The sequence below is a fragment of the Macrotis lagotis genome, chromosome 1 (assembly GCF_037893015.1).
Source record: "Macrotis lagotis isolate mMagLag1 chromosome 1, bilby.v1.9.chrom.fasta, whole genome shotgun sequence".
Classification (NCBI taxonomy): domain Eukaryota; kingdom Metazoa; phylum Chordata; class Mammalia; order Peramelemorphia; family Peramelidae; genus Macrotis; species Macrotis lagotis.
Genome location: NC_133658.1, coordinates 854,356,352 through 854,371,409, shown reverse-complemented (window position 1 = coordinate 854,371,409; position 15,058 = coordinate 854,356,352). Strand labels below are relative to the sequence as shown.

At 41.1% G+C, this 15,058-nt stretch overlaps 1 protein-coding gene across 2 annotated transcripts in view; it reads left to right on the top strand.

The window, feature by feature from the left end:
• Positions 1–2,275: 2,275 nt before the first annotated feature.
• The window catches only part of PTP4A2 (protein tyrosine phosphatase 4A2), a 35,193-nt gene continuing 22,410 nt past the window's right edge, over positions 2,276–15,058 (top strand). Inside the window, exon 1 of one of the 2 annotated variants that reach the window (XM_074217682.1) lies at positions 2,276–2,380. The gene's annotated coding sequence lies outside the window, so the exon portion shown is untranslated. The remainder of the gene's footprint in view (positions 2,381–15,058) is intronic. The other variant, XM_074217681.1, reaches the window with a different exon arrangement.

Below are 15,058 nucleotides of genomic sequence, written 5' to 3'. Positions count from 1 at the left end.
GTTTATGGTGTAGTGACAAACTGTTTAACCCTACTTAGACAGCTATTTTCCATAAGGTCATAAGTACCATTCCATTAGGGGATATTTCTCCTTTCTTCCACGGACTCTCATTGTAAGTATGGTTGATGTCCCATTCCATTGCCTAGAAATTTCTAGGGTTTGCATTAGAGGAAGATGTTTCCCCCAAATCCCAGTTAAGTTTGATGCCCAATAGGCATCATGCCTATGATTGCTTCTCAGTATGTGTTCTATGCTTCAAGGATAGGAGAGACAGCAGGTGGAGAGCAAACAGGAACTGTGCCAGCTTCCCCATGCCACCTGGCAGATGTACCTTTCTCCTGACCTGTAGCTTGTTATTCCAGTCTTCAGCTCCCATACCGGCTTGCCTGCCTTGTCCTGAAATACTCCCTCCTGGGACCTTTGATAGAGAGTGAACTCCAGGGCTTTGTGATCAGCTGATGGGACTGAGTCATGAGACAGACCCTTCTTTATATCGTTGAGGTTTCTGGGTTCCTCTAAAGCATTAGGTCCACCTTCGGAAATGAATGATTGGGAGCCCAAAGTAGGTACGGCAGACCCCGGGGTCTGTGAGGTAACCATTGTTTGTTTCTTAGGCAACTCTGAGGCTTGGGAAGAGCAGGAGGCCAGGATTCTTTCATCAACAACGGGTATGTCATGGGCATTTTACTAGGTATTGTGTCTATAAATACAAAAATGAGATAATTCCTGTCCTTGAGGAGCTTACCTTCTATTAGGGGAATGCTTCTGGTACCTGGTTTTTTGGTTGTTGTCCTACCAGAGCACTCAACACTTACTTTCATCCCAGAGATATGTTTTCTACCATAGGCCTCTCTGGAGTGGAGCTGACCCCAAGGCACAGGACATAATCCCTCCCAATTTAGGGGTGCTCTGACAAGCGTAGCAATCCACTGGGGGTTCTGTCCCCCAAGGGGCAGCCCATGAGAGCTTGGCACTAGAGGGGTCCTTTCCAGGAGATGATTTCTTGTAAGGATGTTTGTTTTGCCTCATGGGTTCATGAAAACTGCCCCCGGAGGTTTAAAGAGACTGGATTTTCATCGATGAAAGTGAGATCGGGGGTCTTTTGAAGTCATGAAGATCTCTGCGGCCACTCTCGAGCAGACTTCCAGTGATTGTTCTTTCGGACACCTGGCAACCGGCCTGGTTTAGCTTCCTGCTGTTCGTCCCCCCGTTCGCTCCCCCCAAGAAGGGGAGAAGCCGGCAGGAAATCTCTCCCAGGTGCTGGGTCACCCTGCGGCCAGACCCGCTGCCCAGGACCTGCTGGGCCCAGAGCCAAGGAGACCCCGGCCTCCGGGGGGACCCGGCTCCCGTCTGCTCGCTCTCGGCCAGTCCTCGAGCCCGGCAAGCCCTTCCAGTGGCCTTTAACTCCCTTGCCACGTCCCACCAGGGTCTGGCACCCGGCCCTTGCGTCATGGCACCTGGCAGCCCGGCCAAGCCTTCAGGAGCGGAGGCTGCCGGGAGCCGTTCCGAAGCAGGCCAGAGGCCGGGACGCCCGAGGGGGCAGCTTCCTGCCCCGGCTGGGCCCGGTGTGAGTGCGTGCGTGGCCTCCCCCTGTCTCGCGGCCACATGGACCAGGCCTCCGCGGGACTGAGCTCCGTGTGGACGAAACCATGGGGAGAGGCGGGGGAGTTCGGGGCAGAGGTCAAGACAAAGGCGAGAGCCCGGGTGGGCGGGGCGCGCGGAGCGGCCGCCGGCGCGCAGGGAGGGGAGGCCGAGGGGCGGCCCAACGGCCCCGGAGGGCGGGGGCGCCCCGAGGAGAGCGGACACGCGGGAGGGGGAGGGGCGGGCCAGGCGGTTCCGGTTGCGCGCGCAGCAGGAGCGGCGGCGGCGGCGGCAGCGGCGGCGGCGGCGGCGCGATCAGCCTGAGCCGTAACCGTCCCGGCAGCGGCAGCGGCGGCGGCAGCGGCGGGAGCGGCCGCGGGCGGAGCGCGGAGGAGGCCTCGGGCGGCGCGGCGCGAGGCGAGGCCCCGGCGCTGCCTCCACACGCGGAGCGGCCGCCGCCGCAGCCCCCACCGCCGCCTCGGCCGGGGCCGGAGCCGGGGCCGGGGCCGGGGCAGAGGCCGGAGCCGGAGCCGCCGCCGCCGCAGCAAGACGGACTCGCTGGCACGCGCCGCCGCCGCCCGAGCCGGAGCCGGGGCCCGAGCCGGAGCCGCCGCCGGGGCCGGGGCCGGAGCCGCCGCCGGGCCGGGCCGGGCGTCGCGCGCGCGGGGCGAGGCTGGGGGGCAGTCGCCGCCGCCACCGCCACCGCCGCCGCCGCCGCCGCCGCCGCCGAGGTGACTGAGGAGCCCCCGGCCGCCCGCCCGCCCGCCGGACTTCAATGCCCAGCCCCCAGCTCGCCGGCGTGAGTGCGGCCCGGGCCGGGGAGGGGGCCGGGGCCGGGGCCGGGGCCGGGGCCGGGGCCGGGGAGGGGGCGGCCCGCCGCCGCAGCCAGTAGGCCCCAGACACGTCCCCGGAAGGAGGGAGCGCGGCCGGCCCGGGGGGGGGGGGTGGGGGCGCCCCGAGGGCTTCGACTCCGGTGGGGGGGCCTTTGTGGGAGGCCGGGGCCCCCGGGCGCCGGAGGAGACGCTCCTCAGGTGGTTGGTCACTTGACTGTAACCAAGTGTGTGCAGGGCACTGGAGCCGGTGGCAGGGGGAGACCTTCCCGGGTCTTGAGGTGGCCCCTCCTAGGGACCTGTGAGTGTGAGGGTGCGAGGCGCGTTCCGTGGGTCCTGAGCCCGACCCGACTGTTTTGAAGCCAGGGGCTCAGGATTGTGCGTTTTAAGGCTTAAATTCCCCCACCCGGCTTTGCTCTCTGTAAAAGTTGGCTAGTGACTGGGCTCGCCCCTTCTGGCCTTCTCTGTCTCGAGCTCCTTGAATCTTCCTCTGACCTTTGGTGCACCAGACTGAGAAGCACATCTATTCTTGGGAGGCTAATGCTTGTAAAGTGTTTGGAGATGTTCTGATGCAAGGCATTTTAGAAATGTATAATGCAGGAATCGGATAGAATTACACTTCTTCCTCCTCCAGGACATGTTCCCCATTTCCGACCCCTGTCCAACCATTCAACTTTCTTATCATCTAAACAAATTCCAGAGCACATTTACTTTGTAGGTTTGCTTGAGTTGAAAGGTTAACACTTTTCCTTTGATCCAAAAAAAGTAGTTGCTACGGGGTTTGGAACATGGTTAGCTCTTGGCGGCAATGTTCCATATGATGTGCGGGACTTTTAGACAGGAAGAGGGTGAAGTTATGTCCTGTTGGAAGTACAAACGGAAATTAAGGAAGCAGAATGACATTATCAAGGCCTCAAAATCGCTTGCCTGTATGTATACACCAGTGGCAAGTACACCACAGAAAATGATGACAACCCCAACATGGAGACTCTTTTTGATGGTTGGAATAATGAGGATTGATTGGTCTGATGCCATGGACAAATGCACTTAGTGCTCAAACCTGTTTCAATGTTTAGGATATTGCCCTGGCACCTAGTAGGTAGTTCATGAAATGCATGTTAATTGATTGATGGTTAGGAGTTGTTCTGCCAATACTGGAAGATTCTGATTTGTGTTGTACTTTTTTCCATATATTCTGTTAGGAGTCCCCTTTAGAGTCCTGTATCCCAAGGGTCTTTTTCTGAAGTCTTGCTTACAATTTTGGATTAACCCTTAAATTTGGTGATTACTCCAGTTCTTGAAAGGTCTTGCTTTCACAAAAACCATATTTATTAGCACAACTTCCCTTTACTATGAAGTACTCAGCTTATATAAACTCAGAAGGGGTACTGGTCTTCTTCCAAATCACCCCATACTTTATGTTTTCAAAAATAGAAAGTGAGTTTTTCTTTCAGTGGAGTTTACTTGAGTTTCTTTCTCCATATAGTTCTTATGAGGTTTGGGTAAGCAATGAATAGAGAAGCTTGGAGGCATGGCCATCATTTTGGAAAGGCACGTTGGAGACTCTTCAGGGCCTAAGTAAAAGTTTTTGTGTGGGTGTAGATTCTGCCTACAAACTCTCTTGGGGCCTCAGGGTGTGTGCCTGCCTTGTGCTGGTGTACTCAGGGTTTTTTTGAGCACCTAGTATGTGACTGGGAGAGGAGTCTGGCTGAAAAAATTGATGGGGCAGACAGACTTGTATTTTTTGTTGAAGGTGGGGAGGAGGATGGATGGATTTTAGTGACTTTGAGGGTGAGTTAGAAAGGGACGTCCAGAAATGATCTCTTCTCTGGGAAAGTGGGTCAACTAGAAATGGTCTTGCCTCTGGGAACGGTTGGCTAATTTTAGGACACCTGTATAAATGACAAATAGTTTAGAACTTCTAAACAGAGAGAGTATGCTGTGACTCAGAATTGCAGAAGTAAAACCACTCCCTCCATGACTCAAAAGTCAAGTAATATTTAATTTTCATGAACCCAGTTGATGGAAATAAACCATTTACAACATAGTCATTGAACTTTGAAAGCATTATAAAAGAATAACTATGTGACTGATTTTACATATAATTAAAAATTAAATACCTGAAGGCTAAAAAGTATTTTTAGTGGAAACATTTTCCAGAATACTTTTTAAAAAAATCAAATTGACCTTTCTTAGGGATTAACCTTCTACTTGTTTAGTAATTTACCTTATGCTCCTTCCAGAACTATTATCTGAAAAACTTACTCATATTGAAGAATAGAATTAAAATATAAGGAACAATTTGCTTTTAGCTCTTGGACAGAATTGGGGATTGGAAACTATAGTGAAGTCTCTGGAGAAAACTTAAAAAGAAAATGTTGAGACATCTGATGCAAAGGAACAGAACACTAATCCTGTAGACAGATTTTTGATGTATTCACCTTGAACAGTGAGCTGGTCTAAATTGCTAGGTATTTTTCCCCAGAAGTTAATGAAAAAAATTGGGTTCGTGTGAAAATTAAGTTCCCTCTAGATAAAGGATTCACTTTAGAAAGCTAATGCTTGTTTTGAGGGCTTTGTACACAAAGAGGACTAATGTGGCATACCACCACTTAAGTCCTGGTATGCTTTGTTTGATGTTGCTTAAGGTACAAAACACTGTTGTTTAGAAGACTTGTTGAATAACAGGGTTGTACTTTGTAAATCTTAAAGCACCATATAAAAATGAGTTGTTGGTTTAGTATTATAATCTTCAAAAATGGATCATCTTTTTTGCCTAGTAAAAACAGCCAACAATGAACAATTTTTTCCTTCTGTAGTGCTCTAGCTTATATTGTTCAGTTGTGTTCAACTGTTCATGACCCCATTTAGGATTTTCTTGGCAAAAATACTGGAATGGTTTGCCATTTGCTTCTCCAGCTCTTTTAACAGCTTAGGAAACTATGGCAACAATTAAGTGACTTGCCCAGGGTCACAAAGCTAGAAAGGGTTTGAAGCTGGAATTGAATTCAGGTCTTCCCAACTTCAGGCCCACTATTCTACTGTACCACCTAGCTGTTTGTGCCCTGATTTATAGTAATCTATTTTCAGTCTCTGTCTCCTTAATTTTTTTTTACACAAATTATTCTTTTCTCCTTGAAATAGAGATTTTTAAAAAAATTTTTTAGTATTCCTTTAAAAACTTGTACATTCTTTTCTTACCATATTTGTTTTGTGATTTCTGATTGAGATACTCAACTTGATAATTATGTTCTCTAGAAATTATGTATTATATATTATATATAAAATCTCTTGATTTTATAAGCCATGCTTTCTTTTTTAGGGTTTGTTTTTTCCAAGGCAAACGGGGTTAAGTGGCTTGCCCAAGGCCACACAGCTAGGTAATTATTAAGTGTCTGAGACCGTATTTGAACCCAGGTACTCCTGACTCCAGGGCTGGTGCTTTATCCACTATGCCACCTAGCTGCCCTAAGCCATGCATTCTTGATGATGAAACAGTTCACTTAGTTATCTTGAGTTTGTGCCATGTTTCATTGTATTAAGAAAATGATGATAGAATTCTCTTAATTTTGGGGAAAAATTAGGAGAGCTTCTAATCCCATTGAACTTCATAACTATTGTATGTATAAAGGTGTCTGATAACTTCTGGTGATTATTCTTTGTTGAATTAGCAGAACCACATTTTTCAGCTTTTTTGACTTCTGGTTGGTTCTCTGCCTGCAAAGGGTTGGTTCTCTGCCTGCTTTGCAGTGTTGCCTGATGTAGAACTGAAGGGGCATTGTATCTGAAGGCCATTCTCTTGAGTATTTTGGTCTTGGTCAAACTCGATGACACTGTTGTCTAAGCAGACTTTTCAGAAGTAACTCTAGATCTTTGCTGGTTCTGTCCATTTTGTATAACTATCTTTTGTTGCACTAATCAGAATGATGGTGAAGAGATTGATCTCTCTCTAGCATTTTTCAAGGAAGATTCTTATATAACCATTATTCAAGGTTTCTTTAAGATCCCATGGGGACATAACCAATCATAATCAGCAATTTTTGCATATATGACATACATATGGTTTTGGTTTTCTTGAATTGAATTTATTAAACAGCAACATGCAGTCTACTGTAGTTTAAACATCCTACAATCCTATTTAATTTCATCATTTTAATATAAATTTATCTTGTGCAATGTTGACTTTTCAAACTTTAGGGAGTTATAAAATTACTCTTTTTCAGTGACCCTTTTGTTAGTTGAGCCCATTTTGAAAAAAATATTTTGACCATTGGAAAGACTTGCCTTTAGAGAAGCAGTATTTTAATTCTTTTCATAGTGTCTTTGGGTTGAGATTTCCACTTTCTCAGAAAATGTTAATTCTTTTGGCACAAAATGTACATGTGATATATTTGCTTAAGAAGATCAGATACAGTACTTCTATTTTTATTGCTGCTGTGGCCAAAAATTTGGCTTTTAAAGTAATGTATTTGACAAGAATTCATATTTGCAAAAGTCTCCCTGTGCTCTTGTAGTATTAACCTTATTTTTCATCAGGATTTGGACATCACTTTAACACTATTTTACTTGAATTTTTGGATAGATGTTTTCCTTCATAGCTCAAATCCTTCCTATAAGATTTTTCCTTTGTGTCTCCTCAACCATTACTACCCACTCCAGAAATGACTTTGTGTTTATTTTGCATTTACTTAGATGTGTACATGTTACTTTTCAGAATAGAATGGAAAGTTCTTGAGGGCAATGACTATTTCATTTTTTTCCTATATAAAAGTAATTCCTGAACATGGTAGATGTTAGATAAATGCTTCTTGGTTGGTTGGTTGGTATATTAGTGTTTAGAGAATATTTGCCATTTCTTTTTAGTATACTAAAGTTAAGTTGACATCTGTTTTCTACTTTCTATTACTGGTGAAAAGCCTATCATTAAGGAATGGGGTGACTTCGTTAGTGCAGAGGAAATGAGTCATCAGCAAGATTTGTCAGCAAATTGAGAGGGAGCTGATGGAGAAACAATAGACTCTAGTGACATTATTCTTGACATTCTTCACTCTACACGTGTAGTTACAAATAAGCTTCCCTTTATTGATTTTTAAAACTGTTCAAAGAATGTGGAGCTCTCTGAAGGAAATATTAAAAATTTGTTAATAGTACTCACAATTATGTTTCAAATGAATGACTGTTTTCAGAAGGGTCGGTATATTGCTATAGCTCCATTGGAATTTGGATAGATTAGGAAAAATTGTTCCCTAAGTAGAATTTGTTCAGGTGAGGGTGTAATTGTGGTTTTGGAAGGGACAGCATTAAGAATGTCTACATCCCTTGCATATTTGATCTTAGAGTCAGTGAACTGCTACTTGTTTGGATCCCTAGTTTTCTTATAAAATTCTAATAGCTTTCTGTGGGTATGTTACTGGCTTTTGACTCCAGACTTGTTTTCAAAGCCATCCATCTTCTGGCCTTCCCAGACTCATTGAATTTCAATTCTACAAATTTTAAATCCCTCTGATGTGTGAAGTACTTTGTGAGGCCCTGTGAGGCCCAGGTTGGGAGACTATCTGAGCTCTTTTCTTTTGTACACTCCAGAAAGGAATGCATCTGTAGGTCAGCCTTTGACCACCCCCCCCAACCTCCTGTCATGTTCTGCTCTCTCCACAGCAGTCTATGACCATCACTTTCTTTTATATTTATTTTCTCCAAAAAACTGTTTTTGCCTCCACCTTTAAGCCAGTCTTTCCCTTACTTTGTATCCACAAAATCTATCTTAGATATTGTTGATAAGATGTAACCTTGTACCTTTCCTTAACTAGAATGTAAATTAAACAAATCAGCTAGCTGAGGCATAGTTTTGTTCTGAATCCTGTACAGGACATGCCCAGCAAATCTTTTTTAAATGGACCAATTAAGAAGCTCAGTATTTTTAAATTAGTATGGTTATAGAATTGTCTTATTGTTTTCTCATCTTTGAAGGTACTTGAAAGGATTAGGACTCAGAGATCTGGGCAACCATACATCCAACTGGGAAGAAAAAAGAAATTTGAATTCATGTTGTTCAGGAGGCCTGGTTTCTCATTGCAGCTGGTATAGCTCCTTTTGAGCCTTGAGGTGGTCCCAGAGCCAGAAAGTGTCACAGTTGGCATTTGAGCCTAGCTCTCTTTCCTGTCAGACCACCACTTCCTCTGTTAATTACTGTGCTACATACTTCCCAGCCTAAAAGTTCTGTATAAATGAAGTTCTGAAAATTATTTTTATATTTGACACTTAAAGAATCTGTTATTCCCTTAATGAATATTTATAAAGTGCTTAGTGTAGTACCTGGCATATAGTTAGGTGCTATCCAATTGTATGTTCCCTCTCCTTTTCCTGTCCCTCAACTGATGCAGATCACAAAACTTCAGAATGTGAGTTTAAACATAAAGATGTTTGCTTGGTCCACAAAGCTATCATCATTGAAATGTTATTCTTTTACTAATACTAAACAGAGATGAAAAGATTTTGCTGCTATTGATAAGATGTTGCTATATGCAATTCAATTCAACAGAAACAGTCCTGGGATATTGTCATCTTTTGCATCCTGTAGCACTGCTGCTGTGTTGTATAGCTTATCTTGAAAACTGATTCTAATAACCTTATCTGAAGTGTTTCTTTTGCAACCTCAGAAACTTGCAGCTGTTATAGTCATTCTAACTTCCCTGATAATAGTTAAGATAACACTTGAGAATGTGAGTGAGAGACACCTGGATGTTCCTTGGTTGTTTGCTTGTAGTTAGAATTGCAGGTGAAAATGCTAAGTGCATTCCAATATAAATGAAATAGTGCATTATGTAGTTGGTTATGAGTATCCCTATGTATGGAGTTGGAAACAAGATTAAAATGTTGATACTTCAGTTGCTCTCTAGAAAATTCACTCTTGTTTTTGAGATTAAAGAAACTTCAGGATTTTACTTCAATTGGAGTTATTTACTTATCACTTGGAATAAAACTTATTATCTGTGATTTTTAAAAATTACCTTAAAACACAGGAAGATAATAGTCTTAACATATTCGGAGGATAACCACATGATACCTCATACTGGAAATGGAAATATGAACAAAGAGAATCGGGTTACTAGACATTAAAAAACATTCCCTGAGGGGCAGCTAGGTGGTGCAGTGGATAGAGCACCGGCCCTGGAGTCAGGAGTACCTGAGTTCAAATCGGGCCTCAGACACTTAATAATTACCTAGCTGTGTGGTCTTGGGCAAGCCACTTAACTCCATTTGCCCTGCAAAAATCTAAAAAAAAAAAAAATTCCCTGAAAACAACATTAATGCCAATTGTTACATGATTTTCTGTATATTACAGTTGCTTTCCAAATGATATAACCTTTTTTTAAAAAAAGATTTGTGCTTGTCAGTCATGGTTAAGTTATCCTTATTTTAATTTATTTTGTAAAGGTCTACCAGACCTCCTAAATTTGGAGAAGTTAGACCCATGGTGATAAAACTTTTGGCTATGGGAATAGTTGTGTATGATTTAAGTTAAAAATGGGTTTCACATATCCTGAAAAACTTGAAATATTGAGGAAAGAAGAAAAGGGTAGGGCACATTAAGACATTTAGATGAAAAGGCTTATCTTAGGAAATTGCTAGATGCTAATAAGACAAAGTAACAGAATCTGAAGGAATATTTTGAAAGTTGGACCTGAGTATGTGGGTGGTAATTAAGTTTTAGTCTTATAGTTCACTTATCAGTTTTACTCTAAAACAACCTGCAAGGATTGCTAATCACTAGAGAACATACAAATTTGGTAACCACTCCCATTTGATCCATGCTTAGAGGGTCAGGGAACTCTGGGTAAATAACTGACATTTTTCTCAGAATCTGATATGGCTGTTTGTTAATTGTTTTATTCTCTTTTTGAGTGTCAGGTTGTATCTTATTCAATTTCTGAACTATTAAATATTTGCCCATCATCCAAAGTCATTATTTTCTTTTAAAAAAATAGAAATGACTCTTGGATTCTTGTTAAAATATTTTCATTGATTTTTTTGATATTACTTCTATTTCCCAGTAACTAACTTCCACCTTTCCATATAGCGAAGTACAATTAGGCAAAACAAACTGATACATTAACCATGTCTGATAAAATATCTTTTATTATGTATCTATTATTCTACCAATCATCTACCAAAGTTTGGAAAGTCCATCTCCTCAGGCCTCTAAAGTAAAGAATATTCATTGTATTGATCTGCCTTCTGCTAGTTTTAATGTTTTTCTTTTCATTATTGAAGTTAGTCATTGTCTTTTATATTTTCTTGTTCTGCTTACTTTGTATATCATCTCACATTTCCCTGAATTCTTCATATTTGATATTTTTAAGGAACAATGTCCATTACATTCCTTAATCATAATTTGTCCAGCCATTCACCAATCAATGGATATTTTGGTTTTGCTATCACAAAAAAACTACCATAAATATGGGAGATATTTTCCTTTGTTCTTATTGGGGTAAATTCTCAATAGTGATATTAGTAGAATTACTAATTTTTTAAAAAGTGTATTGTTGTAATTTGTTTTTATATCACTTTATTTTCTGAATATATTCCTTGCCCTGCTCTAACTCATCAAACCATACTGTATATAAAGAATAAAGCAGAAAAAAAGAATGTAATTCACCAAAATTAATTAACATCTTAACTGATATATGTAGTCTTCCATACCTATTGTCCCTCCACCTCTGCAGTGAAGGGAAAGTTATGAATTTTCTCATTTCTTCTTTGGGAACAAATTTTGACTATAGATTTCCTTGGTAGAACTTTAATGTTTCCTCTTCATATGAGGAAATAGAAAGTGGGAATAAATGAAGGTGTTGAATACGACTGTTATGGTTGTTAAGGTAAAAAAGCTGAAGGTGCATTTTATAATCTTCTTACCTGTAGACTAGAGAAAGTATGTGATTGCAACTTTTTTTCCAAGTTGGTACTTTATAAAGTATTCTGCTATAATGTTGCAGGAGTTTAGAAATTGAGCTGACTCACATTCGCATGACTTCCTGTTAAGGGTCTTATAAGCAAAGTCAAACTTTAGTTATTTATCAACTTGATTTTTACACATCTATCACTTTTTATGTCATCTTAAAGCTAGGATTCATCCTTTATAAGATTTAGAAATCTTGTGTTTAGTGAAAACTGGGCTTGTTCATGAAATTAAGGTTTCTTTGGTCATTTTGTCATTCATTTGAAGTTTAGAAATAAAAAGAGGTAATTTCTTATTACAGAACTTGATAAAAGATAGGACAGTTTGCTTTTAAATGTCTGCACAATGAGATATGAGACCATATGTTCTAGTTGCCAGAAGGTATAGAATCTGTTGTACTGCACGGTCAGTTCATAACTACTCACAACAATGCTGGGAAGTAATATTAAATACCCAACTACAAATTAAAGAAATTGAGAGATTTGCCCCACGTCACGTGGCTAGTTTAGAGGCAGACTTGGGACTCAAAACCAAGTCTTCTGACTCCAGATCCAGTTTCCATTACAAAGCACTGCCTCCTGGAACAGATAAAGTACTCAATGATTTCATAGAGGTGTTCCCCATACATACATTGTTAGATCTGTAAGATATTTCTCCCTCCCCTTTTGATAGGTGAGAAAACTGAGGTCCACAGAGGTTAAGTGACTTTGTTACATAATATCTTGGCTAGGACTTTAGCCTAGTGTAGCTTTCTCTTTCCTTTCTATTCTTAAGTATCCCCTTTTCCCCATTATTATAAACTTGTCAAATACTTATTATCTTAAAAAGTTGATAAAATAGTTTATTGTTGGGGCAGCTAGGTGGCGCAGTGGATAGAGCACAGGCCCTGGAGTCAGGAGTACCTGAGTTCAAATCCGGCCTCAGACACTTAATAATTACCTAGTTGTGTGGCCTTGGGCAAGCCACTTAACCCCATTGCCTAGCAAAAAAACTAAACAAACAGTTTATTGTCCATTATATTAGCCATTACATTCCAAAACTATACAAAGCTTTGTCACCAGTTTGACACTTTCAACAGGCCTTTTTTAAGGGGTTAGTTAATCATCCTGTAGTAAATGTTATTCTGCAGATAGAGATCATGACATTGAAAGAAGCATTGCTTAGGCAGGCATGAAGCATCATTGGGTAAAGACACTGGACCTGGTGTCTGGAAGATACAAGTTCAAATCTGATTTAGATTCTTACAGTGTGACCCAGGGCAAGTCACTTAACCTTTCTCTGCCTCAATTTCCTCATCTGTAAAATAGCACATAAGGGTTGTGAGAATAAAGTAAGTTAATATTTGTAAAATTTCTTAAATATAATGCTAGCTACTGGGTTATTATTGTTATTATTATGGGAAAAAGAACTTAGGGGAATGCAGATTTGATTTTTAAAGATAGTACAAAAGTTTAAATAATTACTGCAAGATGGCTGGCAGATGTTTTAAAGGAACCCAGTCATGGGGTGAATAGTCCTTGAATAGATTTTTGTTTTTTTTTCCCTTTCCTTAAAGGAACAAAAGCATAATTAATGCCAAAAACACAACTTTCTTTATTTAAAAATAATTTTTTTATTTATTCAAGGCAGTGGGATTAAAGTGACTTGCCCAAGGCCACTCAGCTAGGAAATTATTAAGTGTCTGAGGTTGGATTTGAACTCAAGTCCTTCTGCTCCAGGGCCGGTGCTCTGTGCACCTAGCTGCCCCTCAAAACACAATTTTTTTTAAGTTTTTTTTTTTTTGCAAGGCAAATGGGGTTAAGTGGCTTGCCCAAGGCCACACAGCTAGGTAATTATTAAGTGTCTGAGACCGTATTTGAACCCAGGTACTCCTGACTCCAGGGCCGGTGCTCTATCCACTGCGCCACCTAGCTGCCCCTACAATTTTCTTTTAAAAGTCTTACTGGAAAATTAACAGGTACTAATCTTTTGCTGAACCATGGAATTCTGCAGCTTTTCAGTTCTTCCCTCATGTTCTCTTAAGAGACTTTTTTGCTTTGAATTATTATGAGTTCCAAAGGTACTTGCCTTAGTTTAAATGAACTTCCAGGTTACAAAAGATTCACCATATAGCAGAAAACTTCTTTGGGAATTGGAGGGAAGAGAGAACAGAAACTTAATTTTATTATCATGGGTCTATAAACACTTATAAAACACTTTCTTTTGGCATGACTTCTTGTGTTTGCGACCTCTGCATTTTAAGGGGAAAAAATGTCCAATAAATTATCATCCTTTCTGGAAGTGGTCCTTCCAAATGAGAGTAGGAAAAGAAATATGAGATAAAGTTTGCTGTTCCCCAGGCAGGCAAATGCTGGTATCCAGGTAGAAAACTTAATTCTACAGTCTCTTCTTTTTAAAGGCTGGCTATTGGTACAATGCAGTCTTTTCGTGGCTTTTTACTCAACTGACAAGACATATTAACCTTGATGATATCTATGATTCCAAAGGGCTTCAAAAGCGGGTTAGAATTTATTTCCTTCTGTTTTGCTCTGCACTGCTTTGAATACTTATAACATAAAAAGGTTGATTATACATCACAGAATAACAGAAGAACAATTTAAGCAAATAAATGAAAAGAACTTAGACTTAGATGAAAAAAATTGTGATGAATTTCTTCTCTGGGAGGAGGCTGTTGCCCTCCCTTCTCCTAGTCTTCTCCTAGGATAATTCTGAACTTACTGCAAGGAGAACTGAGACCTCTGTTCTTTCAAGTGTCTGACCTTAACCAAATCCCTACTGCTCTTATCCCCTCACTTGAGGAATTGGACTAAGTGATCTCCAAGGTCCTTTACAAATTTAAGATTTTGTGATTCTCTGGCCAGGGTTTGAAAGACAGATCTGGTGATGTAATTTGAGATTGGCATTTTTGGTTTGTGGTAAAATTACAAGTCCCTGAGAAGAGTATTCCTGCTGGTATGTATGTTTGCACTCCTTAGGTTTAGAAATTTTTTACTTTGCAGTATCAGGTGCCTTGGATTGGATAGGATATTGGTATGAAGACATTAAGAATTCCATTTGAAATGTGTCTTCTCAATTTTAAGAATGCCTTATTTTTGTTCTTTTGACCATGGTAATAGAATAACAGAATCAATGCAAGTAAAACAAATCATAAAAGACTGAGTAAAGAATTATAGTGAATGTTTGAAGATTAGAATTTTCTTGGCCTTGATGTTCAGTACTTTGTAACTATTCCTATGAACCTTATTCTTACTGATTAATTGGACAAAACTCCTTGCTTTAGCTTCCCTACTTCTCAGAGAATTTGAATATTAAGAAGAATAAATTAGCAAATAAATTTATAAGACACTTACAAATAGGCAATGAATGGAAGAGCTGACTTTGGAGTTAAAAAGATAGGCATTGAAGCCCTGCTTCTGATGCCTTTTAGCTGTTAGATCAAGTCATTTAACTTTTTAAGGTGTGGGATCAAGTCAAGTTGTCCCAGGCAACTTTTCTTAAGATTAGTAGTTTCAAATGAAAGTGTCCACATTGGAAGTTCTCTACACAGCTGAAACTTCATCTGGATTCCCCCCAAATAGATAAAACCATCACCAGGTTGACTTCAGGGTGATAAAGTTTAGGGTTCGAGTAATCCTTCCTAGGATCTGAGTAGATGTCGCCCTGGGCTCTTTTTTTCAGCCCTAGCTGTGCT